Below are 15,552 nucleotides of genomic sequence, written 5' to 3'. Positions count from 1 at the left end.
ACAAACTACGCAATGTATCTGCAGATTTCCAGGCTGAGGTGCACAACTCCTCATAACGCTGGGATTTAACACTCAGGGGATACTGAACTGCCTGAAATACCTCAGGTTTTGATACCTTGGATACTGGACTCCCTGAAATACCTCAGGTTTTGATAGTTTGGATACTGGACTGACTGAAATACCTCAGGTTTTGATAGTTTGGATACTGGACTGACTGAAATACCTCAGGTTTTGACAGATTTCCCTCCGGTAACGCAGCTTGCCTGCTCTCTCCGTGCACCTGCATCGATCTCGACTTGCTGTAAGCCGATACCGTCGCGGTGGGCGGGGCAGGCCCCTTATCGCCTCGCTCCCCTGGCAATTACCCGATTTCTGCCCCTATCTCTCGGCCTGCTGCGCGATAAGCTCCCCACACCACACGCTCAGGGGACCCATCTGCACGGAGATCTCCTTCCCGGGGCCGGGAGGCTCCTCTCACGCTCCCCGCACTCGGTCGAGGGTCTCCGGGCGCCTCACGGCCGCGCTCCCCTCAGCGCCCCCTCAGGGTCCCCTCAGCCCGCAGCCACCTCCCCTCAGCCCGCTCCCGCCTCACCGCTTCGCCGCCCCCTCCGCCAATGGGAGCGCGGCTTGGTGGCCGAGCCCGGCGCCCTCCAATAGGCGGCGCGCTTGTTGGCCTGCGGCCCGCCGAAGCCGCACCCTGGCAGCGCTGGGGGCTGAGGCGCAGCGCGGCGCCGGGGCCAGCGGCGGAGGCGGCGGCGGGCTCGTCGGAGGGGGGCTGCCGGTCAGCGGGGCCTCCTGCCCCTTCCCTGCCTCCTCCTGCCGCCCTTTCCCTTTCTCATTCTCGTCTGGTCCTCGGGTGAGCGGCGGCGTGAGGCGTTGCGGAGGAGGCGCAGCCGTTGGGGGTGGGGGGGAGGTGTAAGGGGGGCGCAGCCGTTAACGGGCGGCGGGCAGCGGCTGAGGGGAGCCGGGGGGGGAGGGGCTGGGGTTGAGGGGGTTTTGGGGGAATTGGGGGTAAAAGGGAGATTTAGGGGGGAACAGGGGGTGAGAGGGGCAAGGGCTGAAGGTTTTGAGGGGGGTGGGCTGAGGGGAGGTTTAGGGGGAAGGGGCTGAGGGGACGTGTTGCTTTTTTTGGGGTGGGCGAGGGCTGAGGGGAGGTTTGGGGGGGAGAGGGGCTGAGGGGAGATGTCTTTTGTTTTTTTTTTTTGAGGGGGTTGGGGGCTGAGGGGAGGTTTGGAGGCGGAGAGGGCCTGCGGGGAGCTGCAGGTTTTTTTTTTTTTTGGGGGGTGTGATGGGTAACAGGGGTTATGGGGAGCTGTGGGGTTTTTGGGGGGTGACAGGGGCTGAGGGGAGGTTTGGGGGGGTGACAGGGGCTGAGGGGAGCTGTGGGGTTTTTGGGGGGTGACAGGGGCTGAGGGGAGGTTTGGGGGGGTGACAGGGGCTGAGGGGAGCTGTGGGGTTTTTGGGGGGTGACAGGGGCTGAGGGGAGGTTTGGGGGGCGACAAGGGGCTGAGGGGAGCTGCAAGCTTTGGGGGGGAAGGAGGAGAGGCTGGGCTGGCTGGCTTAGCCCTTGGGGGGGAAAGGAAGAAATTTGGGGGGTGACAGCCAGTGGGGTGCGGGTCCCTGGGGTGGCTGCACCCGCCGTGCCGCTGCCCGCTCGTCCCCTGCCGCCCTTGGGCTTGGCCTGCGGAGGGCAGGGGCTGCGGGCGGCTGGGCAGCGCTGGCAGGGACCTGCAGGAGAAGGGCGGTTTGGTTTTGGTGGCTGTGCTGGAGAGGGTGGCTGCTCTTTGGCGTTGTCAGCGTCTGCTGGTACGGAGCAGCACGCATCTTCATGTGAGGAATTGCTGGCTGATCTCTGCGGCGTTTGTAAGGTTAATTCTCGATCTGTGCTTGGGTTCGAGTGAAGCTAGTGGTTAGGGAGGGGGATGCATCCATGCTGGAAAAATATCCCTGGTTGTATTGAGCTAGGGGGCTGTGAGCAGCACTCGGCTTAAATCTTCCATGAGGTACTGCTGTAGTGCAACGGTGTGAGCTGGTTGCTGCTGCTGTTGTTTTCCTCCCTGCTTTTTGGAAAGTTGCTATTGATCACTACTGTTACGTAGCAAAGTATTTGAGAGGGGAATGTTTTTGTGCACAGAAGCATACATCTTTATGCGAAGCTTTACAAAATGTTTGTACTTTAATATATGTTCTTGAATTCTCACATTGCCACTACTGCTGGATGATTTCTGTATGCCTCGCTGAGAGCTACAGGCATCTCCATGCATGGGGGCTATTTACATCTCTGGGGTTTGTAATGGGACTGAATGTGCTGACAGAATACTCAGCAGTTCTTAGCTGTCATAAATCTGTTCTTTCAGAATAAAGAGTTCGTTAATAAAATTAAGAAATGTAAACTTGATTTTTAAAATGTTTCCATTTTCTTTATTAATTCATTTAACGATTGCATGCCTCTGTAAGAAAACCCTATTTTGGAGTTCTTGCATAATAAGAAACAGGAACAGAACGCAACTATTGACTGCCTTCTTAATGCTGGAGCAGGTGGCTTTATATTCAGCGAGCAGATTTGATGTGATCGTTTAAAAATAGTCTGAAGTGAACATAATGTTTTATGTAGCTTGCCGCAATTACAGAATCTAAAGTTGGTGGTTTTCTTAGCGGAGTTTTCAGGAAGAGACAACTGAAAGTTTTTACATCTTCACTGCAGCAAGATAAGCATATGTGCTTACATGTACTTGCATGTATAAGCATTCGTTCGTAGTTTAACATGATTTCTGTTTTCTCCATGAGGCTCCGTGCTGGGTATAGTTCTTCTAAGCCAAAACCAGTCGTGTTGCCTGAATGTTTTCTTTTATGGTCAGTTAATAAAAATGGCATGAGAAATCTGAACATTCATGCTTCATCTGAAACGAGGACTTTTGCTAGCGTGTTGTGACAATAAGTTCATTAGAGTATGGTTCACTAATGCCGTGGAGTGAGGAATGCTGTTTACTGAATCAGTGCTTTTCTGTGATAGCTCTTTTTAAATGTCTCCAGCAGAAAATGACTCAACTCTGTTCTCCTTCTGTGAGATTCGCCATTGGTATCGAATGATGTTTTACGTGTACAGAATCAGACCATTTTGGGAGAGTATGACTTCTACAGGACTAGGGATAAAGCTGCTCCAGCCCCATTCAAGGCTGTTTTCAAAGAGTAGTTTCACAGTATGAAGTGCTTTTAATAAATCTCTCCCAACATTCTGTTTTCAAATGAAAACATTTAAATCTTGATGTGACTAGCTTTGTTAATAAATAAAATGAAAATATTAAAACTGGAGGCTTCAAACCAGGAGAAGCATGTTCAGCATGCTGGTTGCTAGTAAGCATGTAACTTCTGTGCGACAAGTGCTTTCTAAATAAGAAGGCATTAGGCAGTAAGTCTTGTATTCACTGCTTTCCTGGGTTGTAGAAATAGTTTTCTTGATTATTTGAGAACTGTAACAATGGTGAAGAGCAGGTCATTTGTAAATCCACAACAGTTTCTATGTGAATGATCGACTCCTGCTTTGAGGGGGAAAAATCATATTAAGAAAACTTCCCCATCCCTTAATAAGAGAGAGCGTATGGGATAAGTATCACCTCTGTGTCCTGGTGTTTTGTGTGTCCCCACTGCACAACAAATTGAAAAATAATGCCCAACTTCTGATTTTGATGGCTTTTAATTTAGACCTTACCCTTGTACCATGCTGTGTGGCAGACAGCAATCGCTGAAACACCACTGCAGTAGAGATTCATGCTGTAATTAAATTTTTTTAGAGTTATTGGTGCTTTATATTTAAAACCTGATTGGGGAGATGCAGGTTTAAACTGCACATTCCACTTTGCAGGTCACTTGACATCTGCAGAAGAACCTGATTGAAATTCTTCTGTTAAGTTATTGACCTCCTATATTAAACGATGCAAAAGCGCTATCTATATATTGAATAGTTGTCCTTAAATGACCTGAGGCTTGCAGTAGTCATTCATATAACCTAATAAGCCTTCCCAGGAGAATAAGAAAACATTACCTAGTCTTGCCACTTCTTTAATGTTTCTCTTCAAAACCACTCCTTTTTTGATCGAGCTGAGAAGAGCAGCTGTACAAACCTGTTGGCAAAGAACTGCCAAGTGTAAATCTTGTAAACTAGTGCATTTCTTGAGGAAAGTGTCTCATTAGAGGTAGTGATGCTTAAGAAGAATAGATTGTAGAGGTATTTTAGTTTATGATAATTTTTACTTTTAAATTACCCTTTTTGGATATTTTTTGTGTTGCTTTAAAATATTACACTTATAATAACAGGGTTCATTAGTAATTTAATGGGTTGTTAACCATTTTATGGACCGTTCAGCATAACTGTATGACTACATGTGTTATCTCAATACATTTCTGCTGTTTATTGAGAATTGTCCTGCTAATCTTTGGTCAGATGGAAGCAAGTAATTGCTTGTTTTCCTTGCGAGTCTGAGGCTGTTGTTTACAGTGGTTTTGTCAGTTCGGAAACTTTGCGGTTAGTGGTTGCAAAAGTTGTAGAAAGTTCTTCCTAATATAATGGTGAAATAAGAGTAAAGACTCTGGGAAAGACCATTTTTAGAGCTACTGGTTTCTTTACATCAGGCGTGGGCTGAGATCGTGTTATTTGTAGTGAGGGCTCTGGTTTACATTGTGACCAACCACCCAGGTCTTGAATAAAAGTCAAACATTGCTACTATTTTGAGGAATTTGAAAATGTATCTGTTCATTGTTTCAGGGCAAACACAGTTTTGGTGTAGAACTGGATTTAAACAGCTGACCGTGTGTATGCTGGCTGGCTCTGCTGGAATGACTTGCTGACCATTAAATAGAAACTGAAAATGTTGTCCTTGAAGGTGTTGCTAAACGGGAGCAATGAGTACTTGAACACCTTCCCAACTTCCTCCTTTCAACCTGTTTATTAGATTGCATTTTAAGAAATGATCTCTGCTGCACTGTTGGATGCGGTTATTATTTGATGCGGAACCAACCTTTCAACCTCTGATCAGGTGTTAGCAAGCAGGACATCAAAGAGTCTTTCACTCTGGGTTATTTCAGTAGCTTTCCCTTCAGATTAATTAAAAATCAAAATACATGAAGGAGAGCACATTTCAGGTTAATTTTAAAACTGGGATGTTAAGAGCTGCTCTGTAAAACTGAGATCTGGAGTTTCCATCCTCTTCAGACTGGTGAAATGCAAAGCAGTATTATAAAAACGATGCATTATTGAATTTAACTTTTTTAATTAGTGATTTTTATACCATGTGTTATGTATGTTTTTCTGGTCTTGAGCCATGAGATCTGAAAAGATAGGGAATAAAATACTGCAGCATTTTGAGACTCTTTCCTCCATGTACCGAACTGAACTGCTGGAGAGAGGTCATGGAAGTGGTGGGTAGTAAATATGGTTAATCAGTAACACTTTATGGTATTTTTGATACTTTCCCATCAAAGGAGTAGATAAATGTTAAGTCATGGTGCGTATCCATTCACACACTGAAGATAAGGTGAAAAATCAAATGACCTAATATCTCTTAGGTTTGTGGTTGCACTCAGTAAGCATTTCAAAACAACTTTGGAATGAAAACTGTAATTTGACTTAGGGCCTTGGAAAACTGTAGTTTATTTGGGGGTTGTTTGCTTTTTGTACCTAAAACTATCAAATTCTCGTGGTTCTGTTTATGCATTTTATCTCTGTCTTGTTGTAGATCTTGAATCTGCAGAGGTCTGATAACAATTTTAGCTTTGTTATAGATAGCAAAGTTTTGCCAGATTGAACCAGCAAGTGTCCGGGCAACTCATTAAGATCATCTTCTGTGTTTTTGTTTTTTTCCTGTTAGGTTGTTGTGGTTTTATTTTTTTTTATTTAAGGTTCTGTAGTACTGAGCATAAAGTTACTGTCCCTGCATTCTGACAGTGGAGGTGAAAGCTAAGGCATACTCAGTGACTTTACTGTTCTGTTGATGGATGAAACAATTTCTTTAGACGCTGTCACTACAAAATATTGCTAAAAATGTGTAATGTACGCTTGGGTGCAAATCAGCCATTCCATCTAAAATCCAGTGAAATAAGACATCCCTCATGCTGTGCGCTGACCGAGAGGTGCAGTATATTTGGTTGTTGTGTGCTTTTTTTCCTTCCAGAAAGTCTTGTCTAATGCAGCTTTGCTCAGTAAGCTCAAATGAACACAGCTTAAAGTATTCCTACAGCATAGGGACTGACTTTCTTGCGTTGTCACTTCTCTTTAACTTCTGAACCTGTGGCTATGTTCAGCTCATTTTAACACTGGGGAGGTGGTGACTTCAGGCATACGGAGTTCCTGCCGTTATCGTGACAGGGCTGTGGCCCTGTGCTCCCACTGCGAGGGGACACAGCTCCTAGCTGGGCTGGGGATGCAGGAGCTCGGGCTGAGCAGCTGATGCCGGCTGGCCTGCGAGGACAGAGCCAGGCATGGAGCATTTTGCTGCTTGTCCAGCCAGGCTTGGTAGACACTGGTGTGCAGGTGAACAGAAGAGCAAGGACAGAAGCACAGGAGGTGCAGAGGCACTCGGGTGGAAGAGGGTAAAAAGTCTGCATAGGAGATTCAGCAGGTAGGGAGTCCTGCTGCTTTAGTTTTGTCACCCTTCTCTAGGTGCTTTCAGTTACAGAGAAGATTTTAATTATTTTCACCTGAAATTCTACACAGCTAAGGCATTGCATCACTTCTAAACACAGCTTCAAGTTTCCAAATATTTTGAATAGTAGATTCAGCATAAAGCACAAGATTCTATTTTTAATTATTTCTCTCAACTGCGGGTATAATTTTTAAGTCTATTAATGTACAAAGGTTGGACGTGGTGCTTAGGGAAATGGTTTAGTGGGTGATATTGGTGGTAGGGGGATGGTTGGACTAGATGATCTTCCAACCTTAATGATCCTGTGATACATGGCAGCGTGGTTGATTTTTGCCCCCTTCTCGGACTTAAAGTAACACTTCAGAGGTGGCGAGTTTTCTAAGGTAATTTCTGGTAATTGTGATCATAACTGATCATTTCGAAACATTTCATAACAATTTTGTGAAAAATGGATAATGATCTAAGATGTTTGTTTAGATCTCAACTTTACATATGAAATCTTTCTTTCTGTTTGTTTCTATAGGGATTAAGGTAAACAGTTGATTTATTTTGGCAGTAGTAAATTCTGTAGAACTTTCCCAAAGCAAGTGAATGTCCTTTGATAGATAGAAGGCCGAGTGTCCTGGTACTCTTAAGATGCATTGCTGGGTGTAGGTCTAGTATTACACATGGTGGGGATGGGCGGGTGGAATAGAATACATATCCATAGTCTGAGTTGCATCTTTTATGCATCGGGGAAAGGCTGTAGACTCATGTGCCGTGGTCACACAGAGAGGACCACGCTGGTCTCTTTGCTGTCTGCCTGTGTTTTTCCCCTGTTGCTTCCAATCGCCTTTGGAACCTGTGCTAATCCCCGTGCTGCTCAGGTATGTGGGTCATCTTAGACAGAGCCGCTTGCCTCCCTCCTGGAAGGAGAGATTGTGATTACAGCCTGGGGTAATGATTTGAGCAACTGGGACACCCACTTCTGGATCAGTCAGAGACCTTACTGTTGATCTGGGCTGCTTTCTTGGACTCTGTTCCAACCTGCTGATGGAGATGGCCAAGGAAACCCCATGTGAGGTGCCTGAGCCTCTGCTTCCTAGTCCTGGAACAATGCTCCTTCCAGAAGCCTTCAGCTTTTCCTCACTGCAGCAGCCTGGGAAGGAGCCAGGAGCAGAGAACATGCTGAGCAGCCTACTGCACAAGTCAGAGGAAGGTAGTCTCTGACTGTCCTCTGGCCTGCCTGGCGACCAGAAACTGAAGGGTGCCTTGGCAGCTGGTCAGCGACAGCCAGGAGTGGTGAACAGAAGGTTGGGAAGCATGGCTAAAATCTGAATGTCAGCCAGAAGAGCTGGACTTGGGCGGCCTTATTAATTGAACCGTCTGGCTGTGGAACGGTTGCCTGAGGAAAAATCTTTTTGGGTCAATAAGTACCGCTCAAGTGGAGAGACAGCCCCCCAGGCTGCAAGCACAGTTCGCTGTGTCAAAAAGGAACCTTTGTGGCTGCTGCCGCCGCTTCAGCTGCATGCTTAATGGCCTTGGGACCTGCCTGCTGCCAGTGGACCAGGGTATTGCAATAGCTGGCCTCCCTAAAAGACCGCAACTAGTGTTTTTCTCACATTTTTTTGGTAATTAACATACTTATTGATGATGGAATAGTGTCTGTCACACTAAATCTTTTTGAAGTATTGATTGAAGTAATCCCGGAATACAAAGGAGGCTGAAGATGGCATAAAGAAGAAAGAGATGTAACTAGTTTGTTATGAAAAAGCAAATCCAGGATATCCTAATGTCACCTCTGTAAAGAGCTTATTTCTGTGTTCCCAGGTTTACAGGGCATTAAGTCATTAGTGCGTTCACATATATTGTTGAAATATGTTATTTCTGTAAGTCAGCTGTAATTTGGAAATTCATTACACCTCCTTGTCATATAGGGGCACGTTATTGCATGCTTTCAGGGATGTAGCCGCTGCAAACACTTAGTTAAGAATGAGGCAGATTTCTAATGACCCTTTTCGTTTGCAGACCTTTAATCAGAACTAGACACCTTTGATAAGCAGCGTGTATCATTTTGGATAAGGTGAATTCTGATTTACCAGTTACTGCTTTGAAGACCTGTTTTGATATCAAATACTTAATGGCAGAAGGAATAACTAAGGTCATTCAATCTGATTTGTTTTTTATTTTCTACTTTACTTCTTGTACTACAATTTCTGATTGTTTAATTCTTAATTTGACGCATTAATCATTAATGAATGGGATAAATTCAATTTCATTTAATTTGACTGACACCAAATTTATCCTATCAAAGACTTGATGAATTGAGAATGTAATCTGGTAATTCCTTCCCTCCCCTCTTCCCCCGTTGCTATAGTAATCCTAAATTCAGAACTTATTTCTGCACCTTTTTTTCCTTAAACTAAGGTTAGTAATAGCTGCAGTGCAATATGTCCTCAAACTGAAATACTGACAATGAAGTTTTTTTCTTCTGAAATTTGGCTGTAACATCTAAGTAAAGCAGAAATCAAGCAGCCTTAACTTGTTTTCTCTTGTTATAGCTCTTGGGAGGTCTTATGGCATGAATCTTTTCATGTTGCAGGCATGCATCTTCTAGGGGGGAAAAAAAACCAACAAACACAAAGGCCCAACTAAGGCCAAAAAATAAAGACTCAAAGCCATCTCTGAGCGTCCCCAAAAGCTGTTAATAACTGCAGTTGTAGAAGTGAACATTCAAAGTGCAAAGGTCATAACTTGATTTAGCACCCAAATGTTCTTGCAATTCCAGTTTTGCAGCAATGCTCAGGGCTTGCTTGATGAGGTGATTTTGGCATGGCTGAGCTTCGGATACAGCAAGAAATGCAAAGAATTCTGGCAGCTGAATAAAATATTCATTCTCTTACCAAGCTTTGCTTTTTTATATGAAAAGATGACTTTTGTGCTAGTGGGGAATGCAAGATCTTACAAGGTTAATAGCAAGCTGGAGCATCAGGAGTAAGCAGAAAACTGAGGAAGTCAGATCGGCGAAGTAAGTCGTGTCTTGTCAGGAAGCATGGGGACAGTGAAATAAGAGTAAAAACAACTTAGATACAGGTGAAAAACAAAATGGAAAGTTTGACTTCACTTTCAGCAAAGACGGTAGTTTGGAACGCAGGAATGTAGGTCTTACGGAAGTGAAGTTATGAAAGTGATTTCCGTAACGATCAGCTCAAACTTCAAGGGCGCGTATCAGTGGGACTACATAGCATTTATCCTGGAATTTTGAAGTAGGTGTAATACGCAATAGTTAGGTTGCATTGGAAGGATTGGAAGGATTTTTATTAAAGGTATTAAGGAAGAAGGGTATTGGGTTGCAAAAGTAGTCACTACGTTTACCTAAAAATAAGGTGGTTCAAGGTGATTAGCGCATTATTAGCGTGACCTTACTAGTCAGGGATTTCTTTAAATTTCTAAAGAGAAGCAATCCATATGGAGGTGAGAAGAGAAGGTAGGTTGAGTCAGAGAAATCTTATGTCTCTTCTTATAAGATACCTGACCTTTTGGAGAGTATACCTGGTTAAAGCTTGCCTGTTTTGACTTAGTCATATAAGGTATAACACGGTTCAATGGACAAACCAGGATAATGTTCACATGATAACTGGTTTAAGATGGTGAGAGGATGTCTTGAGTATGGATAGAGCTCAATGAAGCTAAGGTATTGAGTAGAGGTTGGTGATGGAATGCTAAGTATCAGTTCCACGACTTAGTACTTGATTAGTATTGTTGATGCATTCCTGCTTGTGCCAGTACTATGTGTTGCTCATAGATCTCAAGGGTCATCAGTACAGACCTTAGGACAGGAGTAGTAGAGAACGGGTTGCATTTGATAACATTTAAAAATGAAGGTGAACTCGGAACACTTCTACATATTGTAGTTAGAAGCTATGAGAAGTATTAGGATAACAAGCATGTAGTTGTTACCTGTGAAGATATTTCCATTAAAGAAGAAAAACATTGCTGACATTTTCTGGTAGTGGGGAGAGCTCATCTGGAATATCGTGCTTAATTCCTATCACCCATCATCCAGGCGAGGGAAGAAAAAGAATTACAGGGACTGATTCCTCGAATGACTAGGGGAATGGAGAATTTACTTCATAAGGAAGGCTAAAAGAGCAGGTCGTGGTTGGTCCGCTAAAACAAAGCGTGAAAGGTTGCTCCTCACAAAAATGAGTCAAACAACACAGGTGGGTAAAAAGAGCTTCTTCAGCTCAAGGTATGAGAACAAATGGGTATAAACTCTCCAAGAATAAACCTAGTCTGGTGGAAATTAGAAAAGATGGTTCCTAAGCAACAGAGGCACAGAAGCCTGCAGCATCCTTCCCTGAGGAGTAGTGGCATCCGACTGGCTGTCTTTAAGATGGAGCTGGGTAGCTTATGTAAGGGGGGAGGAATGACATAACATGTAGTTTTCCACAATACCTGGGGGGGTTGAAAATCCCTCAGGTCCTGGGATTCCTGTCATGCTGGTCACTGTAACACAGCTGCTCCACCAGGTCTGTGGAAGAGCTGGTGCTTGGGCAGTTGCTTTCTGAGGAAGAGAAGTGCTTGTATCGAGGGAGAGAAAACATGTAGACAAGTGGGAGGTTTTAAATACTGTTTTATGTAATGCCCTACATTGTATCCTGTGTAGTGGATATACATTATGTAATTCATATTAGTATTATGAAACCCCTAATCAACACAGACCAAATGGATTTAACAACGAGCCCTGTCTTGTTTCCTTCTTGTGCTGCCCTTTGTGATCAACGGAGGCTGCCCACAGCAAGTGGCAGTGTGTCACTGGCTTCATCCTTCTCTGCGAGTTCTCCTTTGAGCTCTTTAAAAATAATAATAAATTTTAAAAAAAAGATACAAGCTAAAGGGACAATGTGGTAAAACCCTATGTGCCATATTGCTAGATAACGTGCTGCTGTTCCTGTGTATTGCCCAAAGAGGCTGTCCATCTAATAAGCCTGGAATGTTGTTTTCTGAGGAAGCATTGTTCTGCGTTTGCACTAACAAGAGACACTCCCATCGCTCTGCACAGTGTAGGATCCGTGGTTTTACGGGAGACTTGCAAAGAAAACTGTTGTGCTGCCTCCTCCCTTCCTAACAGAAAGGCACTAATTGGCAAATTGGGGAATTAATGGTGCCTGAGGTTACAATATTCTTCTAATTTTTTTCAGTTATTATGACACACTAAATCATACTTTAGTTCCTGCTGAGGTATTTCAGACCCTGGAGAGAACTTGTAAACACTCATTTTACCATTGTTTTGTCTGTATCAGCAGTGTTATTGGATATGATTTTTATAGGAACAAGAACTGAGGCAGAAATACATTGTCTGCTTTATATTATTTTTTTCTATTTGAAATACTTCCTAAGTGTTCATCTAGAAAGCTTCACTTTGGGAGGAAGTTCAAGCATGGAAAGTAGTTTGGTTAGGACAGGATAGAAATTTAATGATGTTTGAAAGGTTCCTTCCTGACTCTGCTTAATGTGTTATTGACTTCCCTTCAGCTGTTAGCTGAATTTCCTGTTGATTCTAGGTACAAGTGCCAAAGCAGGATCTAGCAAGTGTTTGTCCTATCTGTGCGCTCTAAATGGGTGGTTTTCTTTATTTGCAGGTTTAATGATATTTTAATGTTTTCAGATATTGTCTAAGATGGAGAACTAAACCTTATTAATTTGAATTGCTGTGTTCACTCATAATGATTAATATTAATGGTAAATAATTGCATAGGCATAACATCATGGGCACTTTGTGTGTTTCAGTGTTAACGTTAGAACTTACATCCCAAAAGTGAAACTTCAAGGAAATAAGGCTTGGTAGTTACAATTCTGAAAGTTGATCAATAGTATTTAAGATCACCAGGTGTATGGAAATGTCCCCTGTTACCTGAACATCATTAAGATTATATTTAACCTGCTTTATTTAGACATTCTGTGCTGTCATTTACTGTTAAATATGTGAACTAGAGACAGACTCAGATAATAAAAGAAAATAAAGCCCAATTTAAGTCTGAAACTGTTTGTCGGTAGTGTCCAAAGAGTGGATGACTCAGCAGATAAGCTGCAGCTCTTTCAGTGAGCAGAAAACATTTAGGAATATTTGTATTTCCAAAGAGAGTATTAATGTATGAACACTAAGAAGATTGTAAGAGTTGATCACCTTGACATTTTGTTCTTAAAGGATGTTTTTTTCAGCTAGATGGTATACGATTTCTCTTGGTACCTGAAAAAGTTTGAGATGAAAGTAAGTAATGCTACTCCCTTGGAGTGATAGAAATAATTACTGAAAAAAATGGTGGCTTAATGACTACAACACTGGAAGCTTAATAGTTTGCTGCTACTGCTGAACCAAGTAATTTATTTAACTAAAATATGCTGTTAAACACTGGAGATTAGAAAAAGCTTAGTCTTAATATGCATTTTTTTATTTCTATAGCTTACCTGCTGGAATCGAAGCTGAATATTGCTCAGTTTTCTTGCTCTGAAATAATCTTTTATTGCATCTTCTGCAGACGTGGCCTATGTTATAGCTAGTTTTGCAAGTGATGCAGTCTGTGTTGGGATATTTTATATTATCAGCAGCATATTCAGATTTGGCATTTTCTTTTTTTTTGTTTTGTATGAGTTGTCACTTTTTTTGAAAGCTATTGTCTTAAGGTAACTGGTGACACACATTAGTTGGTGGTTTTTGTTGTTCATCTTTTTTTTTATTTTGAAAGTGTTCTTCAAGGTATATTTTCTACATGGGCACCATGCCTTATAGCCACCTCATATAACATGCCACCAGTATGAAGTCTTAACTTTCTGATGAAGTAAAGATGTATTTTGGTGTGCGGTTTGATCTTTGGGGGATAAATCAGAAAAATGTGTCTTTCCTGTTTTTCCAGAGCAGTGTGAGTGTATATCCCTTTCAAGACTTTGTTTCTATGTGGAAAAATATTGAGGAATAGTTGCTGGAGGCAGTGTTACCTATACATAATAAATTTGCAGTAAGGGTATGTAGTACAATGATCAGATATTGGGCTGTTTAGATTCTGTTATCATTAATTTCTTTTGATATTATTATTAGGGATCTATAAAGCTGGAACAAATGAAATTTGTGGTGACGGTATTGTATAGATCACTTGTGACTGGAAAAGAGCAGGAACTTGAGGCTGACAGAGGAAGATCAGGGTAAGGGTGATAACACTTGAAATGAGTGAGTGAGGTACTGCTCTTGTGCGTCACTGAACAACTTCGTAAAACTGTCTTAATTTTTTTTAGTGTTGTTTATAAAGGTGCATCAGGTTAAAGGGAAGATGAATTATTTGAAGTATTTCCTGTTCCATTGTTAGCTGGTAGATCCCTGAAATTCTGCGGTGAGATCTGGAACCCATAGGAAACAATGTGGTGGGCAAATACAAGTCAGGAGAGAAAGTCAGGTTTGGTTTAGTTCAGAGAAGACAGATGAGAAAAATAAATTGATACCGTAAGGGCAGAAACAGCTTTAAAAATCTGGATTACATTACACAGAGGATTTTCACTAGGATTTTTACACGTAATATATTTCAAACACACTGTTTTATAAAGTCACATTCTATATTAGCCCATGGGACTTGCTGCAATGAGGTGTTGTTACATTCAAGGGTTTAACACAGTGCAAAGTAAGGTTACATATTTTATATCAGTTTTACGAAGAATGTTAAAGTACCACGTACATATTTTTTTTTTCATGGTCTAAAGCGGAAATCAAAAAATCACTGCAGATGAGAGTGAGTGCTAGGCTGTTCTTAAGCTGCAGCACTGGCCATGGTTAATCAGGATGTTTGAAAAGTTAAATCACCAGTTTGCCGGAATTTGGCAATTCCTGCCCTGTTAGACAAAGTTTTGGTCTCTTCCTTATGAAATCAGCACGGCTGGAAATAATAGTGGGCAGATGGCTAAGTAAGCAGCAGGCTTAATATTTAAGCACTACAAGTGTAAGACTTTTCTTTGTTTTTAACAAAACCAAAGTAAATTTGAAGCTATTAATTTCTGGGCTCAAGGTAGCTGAAGCTGGATGACCTGTACAAACTGTCTCTCTTGTGGAGGGCTTCTGGGAGAGATGTGATAGAAGATACTGGCATCTTGGCAGGTAATGTTTTAATGTTAAAAATGGGGCAGTAAATGTAATTTATCATGTGTCTGCGTCCAAGTCATTTTTATAGCTTTTCTGTTGGATTTCCTAAGCTTCACTGAATGCTTTGTTACTGAGCAGCTCTGAAGCGGGAATTGCTTGTGGCTTAGTACACATTGAAGGATACTGACATGTTGGACCCTGTGGAAATCAGGTGTACCTATGGGCACAGGTTTCTCTCAACTGGCTCCAATTGCTGGTTGGTGTCAGGGGCTTGTTCACAAGTTGCCCACCGTACTGTGATACTCAGCTCATGCAAGGAGTTGTGTCGGCTCAGAGTAACTGTAGAGGAAGGGTTTGAAAATAAGTGCTCCCGAGAAAGCGTGATATGCTTTAAAAAAATAAAAATTCAATATGGAAACAAAGATTTGAGTAGGTGTTTCTACGTGTAGAATAATGCTGTTCTAAAACAAATGTCACAGTACAGCTCTAATGTAAGCGATTGGTTTCATTTCACATGGCTGTTTTCACTCTCCTCAGAAAGCTGTTCACTAGCGTTTTAGGTTTTTTTTTTGGGACTCATTAGGCTTCACTTGGGCAGAAGCTGCTGGCATGTGTCTGGCTGTGTGCTGTCAGGGCAGTAGCCAGAAAAGCCAGGCGCAGAACCCCAGCTCTGAGTACTGTGTGCATTTCCCTGGATTTTGCAATTTCTGATGCGAGTAACCTTTCAATGAACCTGAAAGAGCTGTACATACGTATTTCAGCAGTAAAATAGGGCCAGTAGGGTTGCTAGAAAAAGTTCATTTGACA

The 15,552-nt window shown here is 42.5% G+C and overlaps 1 protein-coding gene across 20 annotated transcripts in view; it reads left to right on the top strand.

Annotated features, from left to right (window-relative positions):
* The first annotated feature begins 667 nt into the window (after positions 1-667).
* The window catches only part of ADD1 (adducin 1), a 60,335-nt gene continuing 45,450 nt past the window's right edge, over positions 668-15,552 (top strand). For 5 of the 20 annotated variants that reach the window (XM_038178230.2, XM_027455618.3, XM_038178234.2 and 2 more), the window contains exon 1: positions 670-856. The gene's annotated coding sequence lies outside the window, so the exon portion shown is untranslated. Of the gene's footprint in view, positions 857-15,552 lie in introns of all 20 variants that reach the window. The other 15 variants (XM_072037816.1, XM_027455626.3, XM_072037813.1 and 12 more) reach the window with 6 other exon arrangements.

The sequence above is a fragment of the Anas platyrhynchos genome, chromosome 4 (genome assembly GCF_047663525.1).
Source record: "Anas platyrhynchos isolate ZD024472 breed Pekin duck chromosome 4, IASCAAS_PekinDuck_T2T, whole genome shotgun sequence".
NCBI classification, from domain to species: Eukaryota; Metazoa; Chordata; class Aves; order Anseriformes; family Anatidae; genus Anas; species Anas platyrhynchos.
The sequence above is the reverse complement of the archived record's forward strand: the minus strand, read 5'-3'. Positions and strand labels throughout refer to the sequence as shown.